The sequence below is a fragment of the Phocoena sinus genome, chromosome 2, assembly GCF_008692025.1.
Source record: "Phocoena sinus isolate mPhoSin1 chromosome 2, mPhoSin1.pri, whole genome shotgun sequence".
In the NCBI taxonomy this organism is placed as follows: Eukaryota; Metazoa; Chordata; class Mammalia; order Artiodactyla; family Phocoenidae; genus Phocoena; species Phocoena sinus.
The window spans coordinates 159965787-159991203 of record NC_045764.1 but is presented as its reverse complement, the minus strand read 5'-3'; positions in this window follow the sequence as shown (position 1 = coordinate 159991203).

Below are 25417 nucleotides of genomic sequence, written 5' to 3'. Positions count from 1 at the left end.
AATACACTACTTAATAATGAAGTGATCACTGAAGAAATCAAAGAGGAAATAAAAAAATACCTAGAAACAAATGACAATGGAGACACAACGACCCAAAACCTATGGGATGCAGCAAAAGCAGTTCTAAGGGGGAAGTTTATAGCAATACAAGCCCACCTTAAGAAGCAGGAAACATCTCGAATAAACAACCTAACCTTGCACCTCAAGCAATTAGAGAAAGAAGAACAAAAAAACCCCAAAGCTAGCAGAAGGAAAGAAATCATAAAAATCAGATCAGAAATAAATGAAAAAGAAATGAAGGAAACAATAGCAAAGATCAATAAAACTAAAAGCTGGTTCTTTGAGAAGATAAACAAAATAGATAAACCACTAGCCAGACTCATCAAGAAAAAAAGGGAGAAGACTCAAATCAATAGAATTAGAAATGAAAAAGGAGAAGTAACAACTGACACTGCAGAAATAAAAAAAATCATGAGAGATTACTACAAGCAACTCTATGCCAATAAAATGGACAATCTGGAAGAAATGGACAAATTCTTAGAAATGCACAACCTGCCAAGACTGAATCAGGAAGAAATAGAAAATATGAACAGACCAATCACAAGCACTGAAATTGAAACTGTGATTAAAAACCTTCCAACAAACAAAAGCCCAGGACCAGATGGCTTCACAGGTGAATTCTATCAAACGTTTAGAGAAGAGCTAACACCTATCCTTCTCAAACTCTTCCAAAATATAGCAGAGGGAGGAACACTCCCAAATTCCTTCTACGAAGCCACCATCACCTTGATACCAAAACCAGACAAGGATGTCACAAAGAAAGAAAACTACAGGCCAATATCACTGATGAACATAGATGCAAAAATCCTCAACAAAGTACTAGCAAACAGAATCCAACAGCACATTAAAAGGATCATACACCATGATCAAGTGGGGTTTATTCCAGGAATGCAAGGATTCTTCAATATACGCAAATCTATCAATGTGATAAACCATATTAACAAATTGAAGGAGAAAAACCATATGATCATCTCAATAGATGCAGAGAAAGCTTTCGACAAAATTCAACACCCATTTATGATAAAAACCCTCCAGAAAGTAGGTATAGAGGGAACTTTCCTAAACATAATAAAAGCCATATATGACAAGCCCACAGCAAACATCATCCTCAATGGTGAAAAACTGAAAGCATTTCCACTAAGATCAGGAACAAGACAAGGTTGCCCACTCTCACCACTCTTATTCAACATAGTTTTGGAAGTTTTAGCCACAGCAATCAGAGAAGAAAAGGAAATAAAAGGAATCCAAATCGGAAAAGAAGAAGTAAAGCTGTCACTGTTTGCAGATGACATGATACTATACATAGAGAATCCTAAAGATGCTACCAGAAAACTACTAGAGCTAATCAATGAATTTGGTAAAGTAGCAGGATACAAAATTAATGCACAGAAATCTCTGGCATTCCTATATACTAATGATGAAAAATCTGAAAGTGAAATCAAGAAAACACTCCCATTTACCATTGCAACAAAAAGAATAAAATATCTAGGAATAAACCTACCTAAGGATACGAAAGACCTGTATGCAGAAAATTATAAGACACTGATGAAAGAAATTAAAGATGATACAAATAGATGGAGAGATATACCATGTTCTTGGATGGGAAGAATCAACATTGTGAAAATGACTCTACTACCCAAAGCAATCTACAGATTCAATGCAATCCCTATCAAACTACCACTGGCATTTTTCACAGAACTAGAACAAAAAATTTCGCAATTTGTATGGAAACACAAAAGACCCCGAATAGCCAAAGCAATCTTTAGAACGAAAAAAGGAGCTGGAGGAATCAGGCTCCCTGACTTCAGACTATATTACAAAGCAACAGTAATCAAGACAGTATGGTACTGGCACAAAAACAGAAAGATAGATCAGTGGAACAGGATAGAAAGCCCAGAGATAAACCCACGCACATATGGACACCTTATCTTTGATAAAGGAGGCAGGAATGTACAGTGGAGAAAGGACAGCCTCTTCAATAAATGGTGCTGGGAAAACTGGACAGGTACATGTAAAAGTATGAGATTAGATCACTCCCTAACACCATACACAAAAATAAGCTCAAAATGGATTAAAGACCTAAATGTAAGGCCAGAAACTATCAAACTCTTAGAAGAAAACATAGGAAGAACACTCTATGACATAAATCACAGCAAGATCCTTTCTGACCCACCTCCTAGAGTAATGGAAATAAAAACAAAAATAAACAAATGGGACCTAATGAAACTTCAAAGCTTTTGCACAGCAAAGGAAACCATAACCAAGACCAAAAGACAACCCTCAGAATGGGAGAAAACATTTGCAAATGAAGCAACTGACAAAGGATTAATTTCCAAAATTTACAAGCAGCTCATGCAGCTCAATAACAAAAAAACAAACAACCCCATCCAAAAATGGGCAGAAGACCTAAATAGACATTTCTCCAAAGAAGATATACAGACTGCCAACAAACACATGAAAGAATGCTCAACATCATTAATCATTAGAGAAATGCAAATCAAAACTACAATGAGATATCATCTCACACCAGTCAGAATGGCCATCATCAAAAAATCTAGAAACAATAAATGCTGGAGAGGGTGTGGAGAAAAGGGGACACTCTTGCACTGCTGGTGGGAATGTGAATTGGTTCAGCCACTGTGGAGAACAGTATGGAGGTTCCTTAAAAAACTACAAATAGAATTACCATATGACCCAGCAATCCCACTACTTGGAATATACCCTGAGAAAACCAAAATTCAAAGAGAGTCATGTACCAAAATGTTCATTGCAGCTCTATTTACAATAGCCAGGACATGGAAACAACCTAAGCGCCCATCATCGGATGAATGGATAAAGAAGATGTGGCACATATACACAATGGAATATTACTCAGCCTTAAAAAGAAATGAAATTGAGCTATTTGTAATGAGATGGATAGACCTAGAATCTGTCATACAGAGTGAAGTAAGTCAGAAAGAAAAAGACAAATACCGTATGCTAACACATATATATGGAATTTAAGGGAAAAAAATGTCATGAAGAACCTAGGGGTAAGATAGGAATAAAGACGCAGACCTACTGGAGAACGGACTTAAGGATATGGGGAGGGGGAAGGGTGAGTTTTGACAGGGCGAGAGAGAGTCATGGACATATACACACTAACAAACGTAGTAAGGTAGATAGCTGGGGGGAAGCAGCCGCAAGGCACAGGGATATTAGCTCGGTGCTTTGTGACAGCCTGGAAGGGTGGGATGGGGAGAGTGGGAGGGAGGGAGACGCAAGAGTGAAGACATATGGGAACATATGTATATGTATAGCTGATTCACTTTGTTGTAAAGCAGAAACTAACACACCATTGTAAAGCAATTATACCCCAATAAAGATGTTTAAAAAAAAAAAAAATCACACTGAGATGGACTAGAATGAGTAAAATTTTATTTTATTTTATTTTTTTATAAATTTATTTATTTTTGGCTGCATTGGGTCTTTGTTGCTGCATGTGGGCTTTCTCTAGCTGCGGCGAGTGGAGGCTACTCTTCACTGTGGTGTGCAATCTTCTCATTGTGGTGACTTCTCTTGTTGTGGAGCATGGGCTCTTGGCGTGCTGGCTTCAGTAGTTGTGGCGCGTGGGCTCAGCAGTTGTGGCTTGTGGGCTCTGGAGTGTAGACTCAGTAGTTGTGGCGTGTGGGCTTAGTTGCACGTGGGATCTTCCTGGACCAGGGCTTAAACCTGTGTCCCCTGCATTGGCAGGGGGATTCTCAACTGCTGCACCACCAGGGAAGCACTAGAATGAGTAAAATTTTAAAACTTGACAAACCAAACGTTGGCAAAGATGTCAATTTACTGGAATATTATTGATTGGAGTACAAAGTGGTGCCACCACTTTGGAAATCTCTGACAGTTTTTCTAAAGTTAAACATACTATGATTAGCAATTTCACTCCAAATTAGATATTTACCTAAATGCCCACAAAAATATTTGTTCAGGAATGTTTGTAGCAATTTTCTTCATGATAACCCCAAAGTGGAAACAAGCCAAATGTCTGTAAACAGAGGACTAAATTAACATTTGATATGCCTATATAATGGAAAACTACTTAGCAGTTTAAAAAGTAATGAACAAATAATAAATGCAACATGAGCAAATACCAAAAATATTATACCTACTGTGTGATTCAGCTTATATGAAATTCAAAAAATAATAAAAAAACAACAGATGACACTAACCTATGGAATGAAAAATAAGAAGATTGTTGTCTATCTGAGGTAAGGACTGATAGGAAGAACAAGAGAACTCTCTAGAGGGACAGAATCAATCTATTTCTTGATGACAGTCATGGTTTGACAAGTGTATGCCTGTTTCAAAACTTATCAAATTGTACATTTCATATTTATGCATTTTATTTCCTGTAAATTTTACCTCATATTAAAAAGAAATTAAGTGGCAAGCACTATTCCTCCTCTCCTTCCCTCACACTTTTCTCCTTTTTACTTCTTAGAATGCAGACCTGATAGCTGGAGACCCAGCAACTGCCTTAGACCATGAGGTGATGTTGAATACATAAGGCATTTTCTAAGGATAATTTAGCAGAAAAAGAAATGGAGCTTAGGTCTCTAACAACCATGTTCTCGTATTTGGAATGAAATGCTTATTTCAAACATTATTTTTAAAAGTGTTATTTGGATTTTTTTGTTATACTGCACATAATCTTAATTAACATTAGATAGAGAGGTAGAATATATACATATATATATTACATATATATATATATATAACATATATAATATGTATATCAAGTGTTTCAGAATATCAGCCTGTTCTTAAAATCACTAAAGAAGATAGAACAATCAATTAGTTATGTATTTCAATGTCTTCTTTTAGAACGGTCAAGATCCCATCTGATCCTTGGTGGAAATACAGAACTCCACTGAATTCACATTTAGTGTGAAAGTTTTGAGTAATGTTTGCATTTTGTAGGAAAACCGCTGAGAAAAATTCAGAGTGTGCTTCATAAATATTTTCTCTCCTTCCCTCCCCACTTCCCATTCTCCACTCCTCTCCTTCCTGCCCCTCCCCTTTTCTCTTTTCCCCTACTTTGCTTTCCTTTCATTGCTGTTTCACCATAGTGTATATTTTACTGCAATATTTCACCATAGTATATATTTTACTGGTTGTTCTAAGGTGGTGCTTTGCCATAAGTATTGGGAAAACAGTGAGGTCAACCACTCTGTAAGTTTTTTGTGTCTAGGTCCTCAGACAGCACAGGTTAGCTAGCCATTGTCCATGAGATGAGATTGCAAGGTTACACACTCACCATCTGGTATGTGGGTTCACAGCTATCAGTATCACAAGTTTAGGAAATATATTTGAAGTTTAGTCCAGCATGATGCTGCTTACTATTATTTATGTTGAACGTCTTTTAATTCATGGAAATAAACACCAGGGAGATACACAGTTTGCATTCAGGATTCATAGTGAATTTTGTGAGGAACTGGTTGTTTGTGATTATGAATCAGTACTTAATACAGTTGCTTACAGAGAAAAACTGCCCATAATCACTTCATCCTTCATATTCTGGTATTGTTTTGTGTGAATTTATTCATTGATTATTCTGTCCATATTTATTGAACACTTATTATCTGCCAAGACCTGGGCTTATGGCAGAAAGTCCATGAACTCTTTGAAATCCCTCATTGTGACAGGACCTGACAGAATAAAAGAAATGAGGCTAGTAAATGCAGGGCGTTCCCCCCAGAGTGATGCAAAACCTGTTATAATAATTGGACACTATTTTTAAATGCTTACCTATAATGTAAGTATATAGTATCAGAAATAAAGCAAAAGCATTGCAGTGTACTTACGGCAAATATTGAAAACTTTGAAGAATTAGAGCTTATTTTTACAAATAAAAATACACATTTTATCTAGTAAGTAACTTCTATGTACTGAGTCCTTAATTCCATTTGAATTATTCATTTTAAGATTTTAAATAAAATTGTACTTACTAGTCAAGTAGAACCTTGTTCAAAAAGATTTAAAAGTGTCTTCTTGTGATAGTTATCTTCATTTCTTAATATGAGTAGCTACAAGAGATTTTAGAAATACTGAAATATCCTTAAAAATGTGAATAAATGATAGGGATGCTTCAAATGATGGAATAGAAGTTTCCATTAACATTTCATATTTTTCTCACTAGTTTAACAATAAATTTGACATCCCTTTTTGAGAGTTTTTTTAAAGGATATTTAAATTAGTTAATGTAATTATTTTATGAATTCATTCATTAAGTATATTTGGAGTGTTACCATTATGCTAAAATAACCATTAGGAACAATATATTAAAACAAAATATGTGTGAACAATTTACTAAGTAGCATCTGAAGGCTCTCAATGGATTCAAATCTCTGAGTGAATTCGAATGACTATCCAGAGTGTGGGGAAATTTTGCAGATATAATATTGGATTTCTGTTGATTTTTTTGTGATTGTGGAAACTAGAGATACATTAGGATGCTAAAGAGATGAAAGTGTATTGGTGACACTGGAAAGACAGAAATTCAGGCCATATGGGTCAGGAATTCAGACAGAACACAGTAGGAATGGTTGTCTATGGGTTCTGGAGGTCCAGCTGGAGAACTTAAAGGCTGGACTCTGAAGGCTCATTGACTCACAGAAGTTGGCTGTTAGCTGAGACTTTGGCTAGAGAGGTTTGATGGATTATTCATGCATATCCTGTCTATATGCCCTGGGCAGCCTCACAACATGGTAGCTGGTGTCCAAGAAAGTGTCACAAGAGGGAGAGAGACCCTGGAAACTGTATCTTTTTAATAAACCAACATTAGAAGGAGTCACATAGTATCACTTATGTCATACTCCATTGGTTGGGGCAGTAACAAACAGCAGCTGAAATTCTGGGAGGGAGGTAAGTTACATTGTATAAAGAGCATATGTAATTGTATATGTACCATACACTGTAACAGTAAACCTTAAAAGTTAATTTTTTTTTTTTTTTTTTTTTTTTTTTATGCGTTACGCGGGCCTCTCACTGTTGTGGCCTCTCCCGTTGCGGAGGACAGGCTCCGGACGCGCAGGCTCAGCGGCCATGGCTCACGGGCCCAGCCGCTCCGCGGCATGTGGGATCCTCCCAGACCGGGGCACGAACCCGTGTCCCCTGCATCGGCAGGCGGACTCTCAACCACTGCGCCACCAGGGAAGCCCAAAAGTTAATTTTTTAATATCTGATTTTCTTCATTTAAAAAAATTCACTGTCACTTCTTAAAGAGATATTTACCAAAGTAACAGTCATTTGGCACTCTCCAAAGTATGAACATATTAAAAAAAAGTCAACTCTAGTCCCAATCATTGAGAACCTCATTATCTAAAAGAAGAAATATGTAGGTGAAAAATTAACTAGTGTGACGTTATCACTCGCATTTTAAAAGCATTAATGAGGTAAAATGAAAATAATAAGACAAAATAAAGTTAGACATTTAGTGTCTTACTAATGAGAACTTCTGGAACATGGTTGACCAAATCATGATTCTTTTCTTTACAAACTACCCACATCTCCAAAATGAATCTAGAGTTCATTGGTATAAGATACTATATATCTTCTTATGGGTGACACCCTGTTTATATTATGAGTCTCTACTCCTTCAGCCATAAATAATTAGCCTAGGGATAGACCCTTGTGAGATAATGGCAAATACATAATGTATTGGTTTCTGTCCCCCATCCTTGGCACAGAGTCCCTAAAACACTTGCAAATTCCCAAGTGTTGAGAGAACTGCTTTCTTCTGCTCTGATGAGGTGACTCTGGGTGAGCTCCTGGGTGGAGGCTGGTTACTAGAAAGACAAAGCCATGATTAGAAACTTGGAATTTTTATCCCTCTCCCCACCCCTGCCTCAAAGGGAGGGCAGAGGAGCTGGAAATAGAGGTAATATAATTGATCATGCTTACCTGAAAAAGCCTCCATAAAATCCCAACAGTAGGGAGTACAGAGCACTTCAAGGAGGACAAACACATCCACATGGGGAAGGTGGTGCACCCAGCTCCACTGGGACTGAAGTTGCTGCACTTGGGACCCTCTCAGACTTTGCCCTGTGTACCTCTTTATCTGTCTGTTCATCGGTATCCTTTAAGATATCCTTTAATAAATGATAAATGTAAGTGTTTTCCTGAGTTCTATAAGCTGCTCTAGCAAATTAATCGAACCTGAGGATAGGGTCATGGGAACTTCCAATTTGTAGCCAAATCAGACAGAAATTGTGGGTAACCTGGGGACCTGCTACTTGAGGTTGGCATTTGAAATGGGGGTGAGGTGCAGTCTTGTGGGACTGAGCCCTTCTGTGGGGTCTGACACTACCTCCAGGTAGATAGTGCCAGGATTGAGTTAAATGATTGGACATCCAGCTGTTGTCCTGGAGAGTTGCTTGGTGTGGGGAGGAAAAACCGCACATATTTGGTGACCAGAAGTGTCAGAATTGAAGTGTTCCATGTGAGTAGTAAAGGAGAAGCATAGGAGGGAAGAATGGGAGTTTTCCCTATTCTGGACGACTGGGTAGTTTTCCTGCTTCACCCTTGACTAAGGAAGACACATTTGGTTCTCAGCAGTCAATCAGATTGTTTCCCACTTATGCGAATTTGCACACAAAGATAGAAGGAATTATAATACAAGGTGGGGCAAGGTCCTAGAGAAAATGTGCATAAATTTTTACTGTGGACACACCCAAAATTTCCCTGATTTCCATTTGTCCTGAAATCCGGGTGTTCACATTTTCCTTGTTCTTGAGATACCCCAATTATGTATGTGTTTGGTGTGGCTAAGTGTGTGTGTATGTGTGCGTGTGTGCGTGTGTGTGTGTGTGTGAACGGGTGTATTTGTCTCTGCAGTTTTGTGTTTCTCACAAGAACAAACTTCTTATCTTGGACCATCATTAACAAAAGTTCTTCCAGTCTTTCTTTTTTCTATTTGTCTTAAGCTCTTTGGCATGACATTTAAGCCAATTAATAATATTTAATTTTAAAATGTATTGATACATATTTTTACATTTACTTTTACCATTTTAAAATTGAAAATATAAGCTTTAATATGTTTTAAATAGCTCCTTACATAATTCTTTTATAAATAAATAAATAAATAAATAAATAAATAAATAAATAAATATATATATATATATATATATATATATATATATATATATATAAAACTTGTTTTACCTGCAGCTTTATAAGATCATGGTTATTCCACATAGTGGAGTAGACTTGTCTTTGACATTTACAGAAATAACTCACTATTGGCAGACTAAAATATACACTCAATTTCTGTAGATAGAATTTTATACAATCTATTGACTTAGGAAATAAATTATCTATCACTTTCTTAAGTTGAGGATAGAAAAAGGTAAAAAAGAAAATAGGGTATTTTAAAAAAATATTTCCAGCTGTTACTTATGCTTTAAACATTTATGCCTTGATCCCTTTAAAACATACAGTTTTGAGTGTCAAATACTGGCTCTTGCAAATCAGAAATCTTTCCTTCATGAATAATTTCTCAGCTTTGAGTATTTTAAAATATAGACCTAAAAATATAATGGGTTTTTTGTTTTTGTTTTTGGTAGTTTTTTTGGAAGTTAAGTATAAATAGATAGCAGGCAACACAGAAGTGCTGTAGCAAAACCTGCTTAATTCAAAATTTTGATTTACAGCAAACATATGTCTCTTTGCACAGGCTATTTTAAAAAAAAAAACATTCATTTTTTTCTTCTATATCCATGAGATTTATTAACAAGGATCTACACTGAGTGTTGAATTCATTCAGATTTTGTCTGTAGGATGGAGAAAAAGACCCATTAACGTTCACACATGATACTATACTTCTTTTGCCTTGTAACTGCTGTAGATGTTAAATCAGACCAATTAAATTTGTTGACTTAGCATTCACTGTTTCTACTAATAAAGTATGACCCCAGAGGTACATGACCAGGAGTAATTTATAATGGAGCTATGGCATAAATTTGATTCAGGCATTTTGAAATGTTGGTGAATAATGTAGTTAATGAAGAAGCCCTGCTGACTGTATTGCAGCCACACCTCGAGGAAGTATTGCTATTCCTTGGTGACTGCGGTTTATGTGGTAGCTTGGATAAAGTGAGAAAGCCAAGCACATATTTCTAAGAAGAAAGCCGTTGGTAGCATTCACTAAAGACATGAAGAAAAAGTAGAGATCAAAGAAAATGATTCTTAGTTAAAAAATTAGATCTTTTGCATCAAGAATATTCCTCTGTTTTGGGGCTTTTCTATGAATTTTTGTTGGAGGTTTGATTTTTTGGCAAGACTATTTCTTAGATGGTAGTGTATCTTTCGTCAAATGGCACATATTATCTAGTTGTCTGTCTTTTGGAATGTCAGACCACTGATCTTCAAAGCAAGGGATTGCAAATAAGGCTATTTCTTTTTCCTATTTGTGAAAATACTCTTATAACTAGAGACTTTCTCACATTTACTGACTGGTTACCAATTGTGTATTTTGTAGAGAAAAGACAGGATAAATGCTTGATTTTTTCCCCCTTTAATTATCTGTTTCAAAATAGAGTTGGTTTCATAGCATCTTTCAAAAGGATCCATTAGATTTTGTGTGTGTGGTGGGTATCATTATGAAATCATGGAATTTAAACACAGTTGATGGGTTTAAATCTATTGAATTTTTTGTCTGTACTGATGCTCATGTAATTCCGTCTTTGACCAGTGGGAGACTCTTTATATTGACTCCTGAGTCATTTTGACATGACTCCAAAATAGTTGACCATTCCCTGAAATTCGGTAATAGAAGATGACACAAAATCATCTTGTAGATGTTATGATCCAGACCTAAAATTACTCATTTTTCTAAAAATCCTTGGTTTGTTTTAGTTTTAAATGGGTTCCCAAGAGTATAATTTTAGTGCTAAAAGAGTTGTTTATGGCTACCAGTTTAATCATTATTTCTAGGACTTTCAGTGATTTGTGCTATCCTACACCATGGGAATGCAATAAGCAAAATCCAAATCATTGAAAACTCTACTAGATAATTAATGTGGTGAATCATTTTTTTAATGTGGACTAAACTCCAGACATATTTAACAAGCATGGTAAACTAATGTTTAGTATACATCTCAATTTACATCTTCTCAATTCAGCCAAGCATTAGAACATGCCTGGAATTGTATTTTGTAGTATTTATTGCTTTAGAAGCTTTATAATAAAGGATATCATCAGTTAAAACTTAGATGTTATTATCCCTTGACTAATATTATTGAAGAATAGTTCTGTATCATTGTGTGTGTGATAAACTGCTTTACAGTGACCAGGGGATAAGTTTAGATAGCACTGAAATTCCATATTTTTCTGTGTTTACTACAAAAATAATTTCTCAGTCACCCTGAGTCAATACACTTTATTTTTCAAAATTGTGCAATCTAAGAGGAGATGCAACATTTAGGTCTATAATTAAATGTGAAACTAAATTGTTTTCATTTTTTTAGTATTTGCTTAAATACTGTTAGCAAATGCTGTGAGTGCCCTTTCCTCTCTCATGTCTCTTCAGTCTAACCTGAGGATGACCTACAGAGTTCCCAAATATGTCCATGGCTTCCTGTGTCTCTCTTCCTGAGAATGTTCTCTGGCCTTTCCAGACTGCAAAGCCAGTGCAAGGGGCAGTCAGATCTGTTAGGGAGCTAACACTCCAGAAACAGTCCTTAATCAATGAAAGACAAGAGGATAGATACCCCAGTTTTCTTCCTTCACCCCCAGCAGATAATCTATGCATTAATCCACATTTTGCTGGTTTTCCTCCTTTCTCTATGAAAACCAGAACAATCACACCCATTGATTATGTAAGACCGAGAACTTAAAAATCACCTTTATCAGTTATGCAATGAAACCACAGAATGTCTTGTGACTTGTATACACATTCTTCTTTGCTTAGATCCTTGCCTGGCTTGCACCAAGTTTTATTAAGAAATCAACCAATGCAAAGACTTGTGTTCCACCCTAAGAACCTTAGAGTCCATTAGCAATAAATATTGTACAATCTTTTCTCTAATGATACACCATTCAAAATTGTCTATGTAATGTTCTCCCTTGGTGCTATAAGTAATTAGAACTCCATTTGCTTATACTGTAACTGGTTTCTTTATTTGAAGAGAGGGTGTTTTGTATGCTAATCTCAACTCTCACCTGAATCCCTGCTCCCAAATTCTTGCCTCAGTTTCTGCTTTTGGGAGAATTGAAACTAAGATAAAATATGTTTAAAAAGATATAAATTAAACATCATAGTTTAATAATCATTATATAACATATTAACATAAACTAGAAGAGGAAAAATGAAAAAGAATAAACCCTATATGTGATCACCTATCACTAGCTTAAGTCAATTTTTTTTCAAGTGAATTAACTGAAGCTCTTAGAGTTTAAACATTATGCCTGAAATCCCAAAGCCACATGCTGACAGCTGAGGTCTAACTCTCTTCCTCAGTGCTGTAGCACTAATCTCTTTTAATGGTGGTAGGATGCACTCTTATTTTACATTATCTGTGATAAAATTTTTACAGGAGCTTACTGAAGTTAGCTATAAAATCCCTAACTTCATAATAGAGACAGTTTTTTCTGGAACGTAAGGAATCTTGTGATGGACTGAATTGTGTCCTCCCAAAATTCTTATGCTGAAGCCCTAACTCCTGATGTGATTGTACCTAGAGATAGAGTCTTTAGGAGGTAATTAAGGATTATAAGATTAAGATCATAAGGGTAGGCTCTCATCCAATAAGATTGTGGCCCTATAAGAAGAGAAAGAGATCTCTCTCCTTCTGTCTCTCTGTCTCTCTCTGTGTGTATCTCTCTCTGCTGTTTCTCTCTGTCTCTCTCCCTCACCAAGTGAAGACACAGAGAGAAGGCAGCCATCCGCAAGCCTGGAAGAGAGCTCTCAACAGAATCCAACCAGGCTGGCACCCAGGTCTCTGACTTCCAGCCCCCAGAACTGTGAGAAAATAAATCGCTGTTGTTTAAGCCACCCAGTCTAAGGTATCTTGCTACAGCAGCCTGAGCAAATACTTCACTTCTAGACCTAACTTATTATAACATGCTGTGCACAATTCTCCATGATCTTTTCTTGGAAACTATGTGTGGGACGTTGTAGAATCCTGGAATATTGATCACATATTGATCATAAACTCCTGTTTTGAAATATATGTGATAAAGTAACTTTATTTAGTGAGACACTTAGACTTGGGGGTATATCTGCTATAGCAGTCAGGGTTACCTTACAAATAGAAATTAGTACCTTGCAGTAGAAGGATGCTGCCGTAACACAAGAAATAGTGTCATTGACCTAGTGGTCAAGCAGCACGCAGTGTGGACACTGATTTCAGAGGCTGGAAAGGTGGACAGGCATGCCTTGCAAAAAAAAAAAAAAAAAAAAAAACCCTGTAACATTGACATCTACAAGGAAGATTATTTATCTACTAGTCTCTGTTTTCAGGTACAGAGTTGGAAAGCATCTGAGTGATGGTGTGTTTTTTATTCTACTTTTTGCTTATAGCAAGGTATTTGAAAATGCTGAACCAGGAAAGAATTGGAAGTTTACAAGCAGAGGTAAAGAGAATAGAGAGAGTCTAGAAATTTAAGGTCTCAAAAGATTGGAAAAGCTAATTGCTTCTAGATCCGAAACAGTAGGATATCAAATTGAAAAAAAAAGCTCTTGACAAAAGCCCTCAAGGACTTCAGATTTTTACCCTACAGAAAAATTCACATCAAATGTGTATGCCTCCTGCCTATTATTTCAAGTATTCTCCAGCTACCTATATTAGCTGGAGAGAGAGCTTCATAGAGATGAGAAAGTGAAGAAATAAATTAGCCTTCAGAATAAAGTATAGGAAAGAATTTGTGTGTAGTCCCTGTTATAAGGTACCAAGTGGAAGCAAATGGATAAACAATAAAAGTTTTGGAACAGTATTTCCAAAAGCTCCATGAACCTGAATTACAGAATTAAAGAAACTATTAACTATTGTATCATTAAAACAACTTTTGAAAGCTCAGACTTACAGCATCAGGAAGTGAGCTATGACAGCTGTAGGTCACCCAAAATGGGCATACTCACAAATAACTGCCTCAGGAATGGGCATATAGAATAGAGGAAAAAGAGCCTTCTGGAAAGGGGAGCCATGGGCCACAGAGAACAAAAGACAAAAGATTTCCTCCCAGAGAGTAAGATTAGGATCTAATCTGGAACATTCCCCACCACCAGGGCACGGAGTCCTTGTGATGCCTTCCTGGCAGAGGTTCATCTTGTTACAGGCCAAGGGCCACTATGTATCTCCCATAATTTTGTTTTCCAAATGGAAGTATTGATTATAGTTAGCCTGTCTTTATTCTACCATATCGTATTGTAGAGAGGGAAGGTACAGGTAATTTGTCGTCTTGTATCATTGAACCTGTATCTTGAAAAATTACATCTGGACTTGAATAGCTGTGTGTCACCCTGAGGTCCTGGACTTTGAGTTGGGAGCAGTGATTGGATTTATCACTTTGGTTTATCTCCCTTGGGAAAAGGGGTGAGTATATGCTATGTGTGGGAGAAAGGTAAAGATGTTTGGTACCAAAAAGGGCAGGCTATGTCAGAGATCAAGTAAATATTTGCCAAACCCATTTCCTCCTTCACTCAGGCATTGAGGAAAGCTACATTTTCCAGCTTCCCTTGCCCTTAGTTTCTACCCTGCGAGTGGATACCGGTCCGACGAATGTAACGCTAGGCCTAGGGCTAGGCCTGCCTCTCAGAGAGACTGAGTGACATTTAATTTTACTATTATCTGTAACTCACCTTAACCCCTACATACCTGCTGCTACAAGAATAAAAATTCAAGATTAAGCTAAAATAAGTGCTCAAAATAAAGTTCTATAGGCTTAGGATGATCATAATTCAATGTGGAGAAGGCCATATCTCTATCCTGAGGAGAGGACCCTACGTTGGTGAGCATGGATGCACTAAGTCTCCCATGCTGTTCTTTGTTGATTTGCCTTCAACCCCAGTTCCTGATGCTCCATCAAGTATTCTTCCAGGATGGAACCAAACTCTGAACTCTTATATCAGGAAGTATCAGCTTTGGTCCCCCACGCACCACAAGTTCTTCCCTCAGTGTTCTGCTCTGCTTCTATGCCCCTTGTATTACCTCTGATAAGATCCACTGTTTGTCACTGGCAAACCAATGTCACGTGAGTGTCTTCTCTTTGGGTTTCCCAGAAAAGATCCAAGCTGCAAGTGAGGGAGCATCCAGCCCGCTCCTCAAGGCATTGGGAAGCTCCTTAGGGACAGGATTACACTGAAAAGATTCAGAAGAGGTACCCAGAGTAGGGCCAAATACGTATGTATGTATTTAACAGGACATCACTCATAGGCAGGACATGGTCCCTCTCCCATGATGTCCAGCCGTCCCTGGAGAGTCATCCCTAGTATTTACTGGAGATGATTGTTTAGTTTATCACATCTCTTGGTCACACAAATGTTGTCCCACAAAAGCAGTCCCTTTTCGTGTTTCTTGCCATGAACATTCAGGATTATAGGTTAACAATAGGTCCACTCTGGGCCCAGACATCTGAACCCTGACTTACTTCCTTGAGTCTCCTTGTCCATCTCTATTTCTATTCATTCCTGCTTTATAACTTTATTAAAAAAAAGTTTAATATTTTCTTTTCTCATACAAAATCATAAAGAGTTTTTTTTTTTTTTTTTTTTTTTTTTTTGGTACGCGGGCCTCTCTCTGTCGTGGCCTCTCCCGTTGCGGAGCAGAGGCTCCGGACGCGCAGGCCCAGCCGCTCCGCGGCATGTGGGATCTTCCCGGACCGGGGCGCGAACCCGAGTCCCCTGCATCGGCAGGCGGACTCTCAACCGCTGCGCCACCAGGGAAGCCCCATAAAGAGTTTTAAGACCTGTCAGAAAGAAATTCTAACTCATAACATAAAACTTCCATTACTACTAGGTAATATTATTTCACCCCTAAAGTATAATGACAAATAATATTTTCCCCTATCTAGGAAGGAGGAGAAGAAAGTACAGAAGAAACACATTCATTCCTATCTTGGGGCTCATTCTTTACTATGGGTTGAATTATGACCCCCCCCCAAATTCGTATGTTAAAGTTTTAACCCCCAGGACCTCAGAATCTGAACTTATTTGGAGATAGGATCTTTACAGTGGTAACTGAGTCAAAATAGATCATTTGGATAGACCTTAATTCAATATGGCTAGTGTCTTTATTTTTTAAACATTTATTTATTTAATTATTTAATTTTATTTTATTTTTTTTGTCTGTGTCGGGTCTTTGCTGTGGCGTACAGGCTTCTCTCTAGTGTGGCGTGGGGATTTTCTCTCTCCAGTTGTGGAGCACGGGCTCCAGCGCACATGGTCTCTGTAGTTTGCGGCACATAGGCTGTCTCGTCGAGGCGCATGAGCTCAGTAGTTGCGGCACGCTGGCCTAGTTGCCCTGCGGCATGTTGGATCTTTGTTCCCCTACCAGGGATCTCACCAGCGACCCCTGCATTGCAAGGAGGATTCTTTACCACCACTGGACCAGGGAAGCCCCATGACTAGTGTCTTTATAAAAAGGGGAAAATTGGAGACAAATAGGTACACAGGGAGAACACCATGTGAAGATAAAGGCAGAGACTGGGGTGATGTTTCACAAGTCAAGGAATACCAGTGTCAGCGAACAAGCACAAGCTAGGGGAGATTCCACCTTACAGACCATGGAAAGAGCCCAACCATGACAACACCTTGATCTCTGGCTTCTAGCATCCAAAGCTGTGAAACAATAAATGTCTGTGGTTTAAGCCACCCAGTTTGTCGTTATTGTTACAGTCTTAAGAAACTTATACACCCTCCTTCAAGGACAAACAGATGAAGAACATCTTGTTAATACAACATTGTCAACCCACGTAACGAACAGTGAGTTCTCATGTCTTGCTCCCCAAGAATTCCTGCTGTCCAGAGACCCCAATATACATCTTGGCAATACTTCTGCCTGAGTTGGTTATCTCCTCCTCACCTATGCTTTCACCTCACTTGACAGATTTCTCGCTGACTGTGGGGGTGGATGAGAGTGGAAGGTGGTGGGTGAGGGAAGGTGAGAAATCTGGAGGGAAGGGCTCACGGCCCCCTGCCTGTAGGAAGATTACTCTCCTTGCCTGCAAGTTCATAGCTCAGAGTGAACCCTTGCCAAGGCCCCAGTGTTTCAGAGAAAAAGATAAGAATGAGTTTTATTTAGAGATGTCTGTGTGAAGCTTGTAATTCAGATCTGGGAGCAAAAGCAGGTATATAAGATAGAGGTATAGACCTGGGAATTGGTGAAATCCTGAGAGTAGATGAGAATTTATAGAAATTCTCTGTATTTGATAAGGAAGACAGCTGAGGGCAGAATCCCATAAACCAACATTGAAAGGACAAGGAGAATAATAAAATACAAATACAAATGAACATTTATTATCCTCCTAGTAAGTACTAGACACTATAGATGTAATAAGAGCTAGCACAATACTTACTAGATGTCAGGTAACATTTGAGGTTCTTTTTAAATATTATCTAAACTCTCTGAAAACTATACTCGGGGAAGTGCTATTATTATCCCCATTTCTGTGCTGAAGAAACTGATGGTCTGAGAGATTACCAAGTAGGAAGTAGAGAGCAAGTATACAAAGCTAGGCCTTCTGGCCCTAGAGTCTGTGCTCTAACTGACCACAGAACACTGCCTGGGAGTAATAGTTCTATCTATAACGCACAATAGGTTGGATGTATGTGAATTTACATATGAGACCTCCCATAAAACTCAAAAACTCTCTATGAGGTTGATGATGATAAATTATTCTTATTTTACAGACTAAAGCTCAGACAGATTAAGTAAACTTTCCATAAACAGTGAATAGCAGTACTTGAAGCATTTGTGAAAACTAGTGGAATTCAAATGAAGTCTATAATTGTGGAAATAAGATTGTACCAATGTCAGTTTCCCGGTTTTGAATCATGTATTATGGTTATATAAGATGCTATCATTGAGGAAAGCTGAGTAAGGGATACTTGAGACCTCTTTGTAAGTTTTGCACCTTCTTGGGAGTCTTAAATTATTTCAAAATTTAAAAAGTTTAAATACAATTTTTAAAAAGCAGTGTGTCCATCAACAGAAGAATGGATAAAGAAGATGTGGTACATATATGCCACATATGAGTAATGGAATATTACTCAGCCAATAAAAAGAATGAAATAATTCCATTTGCAGCAACATGGATGGACCTAGAGATTGTCATACTGAGTGAAGTAAGTCGGACAGAGAAAGAGAAATATTGTATGGTATCACTTATGTGTGGAATCTAAAAAAAAGTGATACAAATGAACTTATTTACAAAACAGAAACAGACTCACAGACTTAGAGAATGAACTTAGAGGAAGGGCAGAGGAGGGATTGTTAAGGGAGTTTGGGATTGACATGTGCACACTGCTATATTTAAAATGGATAACTAACAAGGACCTATTGTATAGCACAGGGAATTCTGCTCAATATTCTGTAACAACCTAATTGGGAAAAGAATTTGAAAAAGAATAGATACATGTATATAGATAACTGAATCACTTTGTTGTACAGCTGAAACTAACACAACATTGTTAATCAACTACACTCTAATATAATAATAAACTTAAAAAAAAAAGCAGTGCTTGATTGGAACACAGGTTTCTCTAGCTCTGAATCATACATGCTTGTCCTTGACACATTTTTTTTTTCAAGAGGGTCAGGATCAGATAACAGAGCAGGACAAAGTGAGAGAGGTTGAGAAGAATTTTAAAAACACCAGAAAACATATGCAAACTTATATACAACATGTATCATTCAGTGTGCTATTAGGCATTTTAAATGCTTTCTCAGTGACCCTCCAAGGGGTGTCATAAATGTTTTTATACTGAGGGAACATTCCAGATTAGGGAGGTTAAGTCACCCATGTCCCTAGTGTCAAAACCAGGAATAATCCTTAGATCTCTCTTACTCTGTGTTTTTTTTCCATTTCTGTTATACAAAGTCACCTGGCAGAACCTAAATAGAGGACTATCTCTGGTGCCTTGGAAGCATAGATTTCAGAGTGAGATTGGACACTGAAGAGGCAGGGGAATGAAGCCTTTGGCTGGGAAAGTAAGACAGTTATTGCAGGACAAGCAGTTTCCTCGCGTGACAGAGGCAAAAGGAAATTTTGCAGTTTGAAAGGTAACCTGGTGAAGGTATGGGGACTTTCTGAGTCCATTTGGGCTGCTAGAAAAAAGTACCATAAACTGGGTAGTTTATAAACAACAGAAATTTATTTCTTACAGTTCTGGCATCTGGGAAGTCCAAGATCAAAGTGTCAGTATGATGGAGCAGTGGTGAGAGCTCACTTTCTGGCTCAGAGATGGCACCTTCCTGCTGCATCCTCTCATGATGGAAGGGGCAAGTGAGCCATCTCAGACCTTTTTTATAAAGCACTAATCTCACTCCTGAAGACGCTACCCTCATGACCTAATCACCTCCCAATGCCTCATCTTTTAATATAACCTTGGGGGTTATAGGATTTCACCATAGGAATTTTGAGGGGACACAAACTTTCAATTTATAGCAGGAGCATTCAGTGTAGTCCCTTTTACAAGAAGTTTGTGGGGCAAAAAAAAAAAAAAAAAAAAGTAATGGAACGAGTTGAAGAAAGGGTCACGGGAAGATTGGCAGGTAGAAGAGAGGGAAGGCTTAAATATGTGACTGTCCTATAGGGAAGGACTGATAGGTACTAAGACATGGAACACCTTGTACTCTAAGCTGCTTAATAGGCATGATTGTAATTTAATTTCTTCTTGCTTCCCCTGCAGGGCCTATCCCACTGCCAGGAACATAGAGGTACCAGAAATAAATACTTGAATTTGGCCTAACTGTCTTAACAGCCCTAAATGTCACCATCTAGGTTGCAATTAATGTAGTCTCACCATAATCTGAAACCCTGGCTCCCTGCACTAAAAGATCCCTGCCTTGAAGAGGCCTGTACACATTCATCAGGGAGGGCCTCTGTCTGAGTGATGATCAGACTCAGCTTTGCAAACTCTGGCAGGACCCGAGGAGATAGCTGCACACGATGGTTGAAGTTATAGGTTGCCTGCTGTTTCTTCAAGACAGCTGTCAAGGCTGATAAAACCTGTCAGGCTTTCCAAGGTTCTGCTGCAATTTAATAGCAAAAATACATCACCATAGGAAGCACAGTCAAGAGGCATAATGTTTTTGGAGATGGGTGGATGAATGCTTTTGTTATGTGTCTCCTCACAGCAGCTCAAATGTTGAATCATTCCCTGGAGGCGTTCTCATCTACCCTTTCCCCCAGGAGTTGCTTTGGAGCTCACTTCCTTAGGCAAGTCTAGTGTGTTTGATGGGCATTGTGCCACTTAGCAGATGGAGAAATAAAAAAGCCAGCAGGTCAGGTGTGGGAATGTAAGGCAGTGTATTTAGGTAAGATTTAACAGCAGGGCAGTTCAAAATGTCCAAATGTACTTTAGTTTCAAGACCTGTCACCAAAATAAAGGGTTTGATTTCCTTTCGAATGTCAAGAATCATAATAATTTTAAAAACAGCTTGAATGACAGAGCCAATGGCTGGTTTGATTCAGGGGCTGAAACAAGATGGTGTAAAATTAGATAATGTCATGTTACCAACCAATTCCTTTTGCTTCAGAATGAGAAAGATCTTGTTTACCAAAAGAGCTGTGCAATTCTAGGTTTTTCAAGTTTTTATTAGTCAGGAAAGATTAGGTCCAAGAAATAAATTACTTTAATGAGCCCTCATGGAAAACATGTACTATGAAAGAAGAGTATGTTTCATAAATGGGATAGGCTCAAATGAAAGTAAAGTTTTCAAAGTTAAAAAATAGATGTGTGGGGAAATAGTTACATAGTTAGATACCTCTCCCCAGAACTCTCTTCTAACATCATTATGTTCTCTCTCTTTCTCTCTAGATCTTTCTCTATGTGTATGCATTTTTATGCCTACTCAACTCTCTACCCCTTCCTGTAAATAGATGAAGATTACTTTTCATCTATATTGCTTGGAATTTATTGTGTTTCCTAAACCTAAGAATCCATGGTTTTCATCAATTTGGAAAAAGTATCAGCCATTATCCCTTTAAATTTGACCTTTTTACATTACCTCTATTCTCTCCATTGCAACTCAATAAGAGAAATGTTACAGCTTTTCCTATCTCTTACACTCTCGTATTTTTTCATCTCTTTGTCCCTCTCTGAAGCATAGTACATCCTTTATTCCAAGCTTATCTTGCAGTTCCCTAATTTTCTCTTTAGCTCTGAAAAATCTCAGCTCAGCAAAACTCATTTTCCTACTAGTTTTGTAATTTTGCAGTGTGAACATGTTTGATGGGTTTTAACTAGGAATCCTATGAGGCATAGACTGTGGTTTGTTTCTCCAGGGAGAATTTACTTTTGCTTCTTCTGGGATACCTTAAGTTTATTGATCATCTTGAGTTTATGAATATTCAGAAGAATGTTTTTTTTTTCTCTCACCCAGCTCAAGCTAAGGCAGAAATATTATTTATCCTTGATGTCTCATTTTGTATATAGAAGAATGTTTTCTAGACTACTTTTTTACTGATGGTGTAGAATTGATACTTTAAAGACCCTGGCTATTTGTGTTTGTTTGGTGGGAGACTAGAGTATGCTAGCTCCCATTCAATGTTTTGTTTAGATGCAAGGCTTCTATATTCCATCCTCTACATGAACCTTGAAATCCAAGACCCAGTTTACTGAAATTGGTAAATGCCCTCAAAAAACCCATAACTTTAGTCCTGCTTACTATGCTTACTATTATTATTATTCTGGTCTTTATTTTTGCCAACCTGAATATTTTCTTTATTTTCTTGAGATCACATTTGTGATTTCAAAAAAATATTTATTTTCTGTGAACCTAAAACTGCTTTAAAAATGAAGTCTGTTTTAAAAAAGCTTTTTACTATGTTTTATCCTGAATATTTGGATTGTATGTGTATCTGTGTGTGTGTGTGTGTGTGTGTGTGTGTGATAAAATTTGTTATGGAATGCTATTTCTTAGGATAATTAGTTGGAGATGTTATTAGAAATAGGAGCCCTTCAAAAGTTTTAAAGAAAAAACAAATAAAAATATTCAAAAAAGATAAAAAGAGTTGTTTTATTAAAAAACTGGAATGAATAAGAAGTCTATTGATCTGCCTTCAACAAGAATTGACAAAAGCTGGACTGAGGTTTGAACCAAAAAATTCATGGATATTATAATTATTAGGTGATTAGTTTATTTCAGAAATGCATGAATAATTAGTGGCACTTTTTCAAATGATCAAGGAATTTACCTAAATTAATTAATTTTCAACATTTGTATATTTCTCTTGCTGAACTACTTCAAAAGTTTTAATGTTTATAGAAAGAAACTGTTCTAGTTTTTATCACATACAGTTTTGTGTAAAACATTTTGTTGTAACTTCAGGAAAGCATTTTTCCCCTCCAATAAGAAGATTTCAGACAAAAACTTCTGAAGGCTTTTTAGATTCTTTGTATATATTTCTGTCTAAAGTCTTTTGTAAATGATTCTCCTCCAGATCTAGGAGTATGTGATTTTCCTAGAGATCATTTGATCCTAATATTAACAAGCAAGGATTCTAGTGTAGACATTACCAACAACACTTCACACTTATATTCATTTATTTATTCATGCAAAAACTTTTTAAATCCTTGCCATGAATCAGAAACTTCAAAAACACAGGAAGAACAGTGGAAGGATTTCACTCATGGGAGTAAATGAACTCTGAATTCTCAATGGTATGTTTTTGTTTGTGTTTCTTTTATAAGCAACAAGGATTTACTGTATAACACAGGGTACACAATTCAGTATCTCAATGGTATGTTTTATACAACAAAGGGCAGCATTTATAGATGGCTGGGCGCTGTGCTACTTCTCTGTCCATTACCCTATGAGGCTGAGTTCAGAATAAGGTTTTCTTTCTCTGAAGAAGTTATTATTTTCTATGTATTAGTCAAATTGAGCTAGGATTAACAAGTCACTTGGAAAGCCACCCAATCACCATAGACTTTGCTTGACCATTAGCATGACTTATTGTATTAAGCCAGTGAGTCTTAGGGGCTGTTTAGAAAGATCATGTGTCCTCTCTTTATTCGCCCACACTCCTACCTACCCTTCTACTACCTAGCGTTATTTACTCCAGTGCCTAAGAGTGTAGACCCTGGAGCAGACCTGTTTGGGTTCAAATTCTGCCTCCTTCAGTGCAGAGAGTTACTTAAATTCTCTGTGCTTTAGTTTATTTTTAAATATTCTCTAACAATAAAAATATTCTCTAACACATAGCATCGGTGTGAGGTTAGAAGAGTTAATAGGTCCCAGTGTCTGGAATGAAGTAAAAGTTAAGCAAATGTTAACTGTTATAACACCACCCTCTTTCATTTTATGTTCATGGTTGTCTGGCCCATTTGGCACCTGAATTTGGGATCCCTGTCTTTAGAACTATACCTTTTAAAAAGACATGAAACATGGGAAAAGAGGAGATGGTTAAATTACAGCGATGGCCATAAAATTATAAATCGAATATTACGAGCACACAAAAGAAAGCCTTTCACTTCCTGCTTGAGAAATCGTGTCATATCTGATACAAGAAGTGACAAGAGAATGCATCATTAAGTGTTGGGGAGAATATTCTAGACCCAGTAAACATTTAAAATAAGGAGAAAATGGCCTAATAGTATAATTCTTTATTTTCTCCTTTCAGAAAACAGTTCTTAAATAGCTTCTAGATGCTGGACTTTGGGGATACAAAGTTGAATTAGAAAGGAGTCTGCCACTTAGGAGTTAGTGCAGAGGCTGGGGGAGAGATGAGTATTTAATAAGGACTCACAAGTGATATGATAAAGGATAGTAGGGGAGAGAGTCCTCAAATACAGTGAGGAGAAGACTGATAGTAGAGGGTGGAGGCCACAGGTGATCCAGATCTTTGGAGATAAGTAAGGATTACATAAATGAGAAACATAGAGGAGGGTTGAGTGAAGATAATCCAAACAGAGAAAAGAGCATATGAAAAAGTTTCAGGATTGTGAAAGCTATGGTAAGTTCTGAAATGGCAGTAGATGTGCAAGTTATGTGGATCAGAAATAATTCCTTAAAATTGTATGTGGCAAATACAAATTGTATGTAGACATTATTAGTCATTTTACATACCTTATTCTTTTTTAATGACTTCATAGTAGCTTAATGTGATAGTAGATAGTATTGTCCCATTGCATAGATGAGGACCTGAGGTTCAGATACTTGTACAGGAGGGTTTACTTTATTCATAAATGGTAGAAAGACTTATGTTTGCTGAGAAAAATTACAGGGAGCAGATAAGATATGAAGAGGTTTATTTAGCCCATATTAAATGTCATGTTAAGAAAGTTGGATGAGAACATGAAAGAAGTTCATCTTGGGATCAAGGTCAGTGTAGAAGGGAAGGTCATTTGCTTAACGTACAAGGGATGATCTGAATAGACAGTCACTTTCCCTGCCTCTAGTGTCTTCTGGACCCACCTTCTCAATTTTCTCCAAACATCTGTGGATCTTGGTAGAATGCTCAACCTGTGTAAATCTCAATGTTTAAGTGGAAGAAATGGCATTGACACTAAATGCATACGTTTTATAAATTCCTTCCAATTCAAACTCATGAAAGTCTGCATTACCATCAGAAGGCTGACCTAACGTTCCTTCCCATCATCTCTCTTCCATGTATCTAAATATAATATTTTAATATTCCCTTGAAGTTAAAATATGTTTAAAAATAAAAGTTAAAAACATGTTTGCATTACTTAAAAACTATCCTCTCTATCATTGAGGATAGTTTTCAAAGCAGTTTAAATATGCTTTATAGAATTCAGGTAAACTGTATTAAAAACAGTTTTTAAACATTTGGAAAAATAGTTCACTTTGAGTAAGCATTTTTCTCCTGGTATCTGGTAAAGCAGGACTCTGCCTTAATTCTTTTTCTCACATATTTTATGTACTTAGAGGAAATCTCTGTTAACTTAAATGAATTTGACAAATGGATTTAGCAGATGAACAGATGCATTTAAAATATAACAGATGGATCTTGATTTTCTTAGGTGAGATGATCTATATCCATTTTATCAAGTTATAAGGATGCTGGAATATGAGGCTCAAATGGTATACAAATAATTAGAAAATATTGATGGTATCATGCCATAGATTAAATGGACCTTAACATTTCATTAATGTTGAAATATACATTTGGGGTATTTGAAAATGTTTCTTTT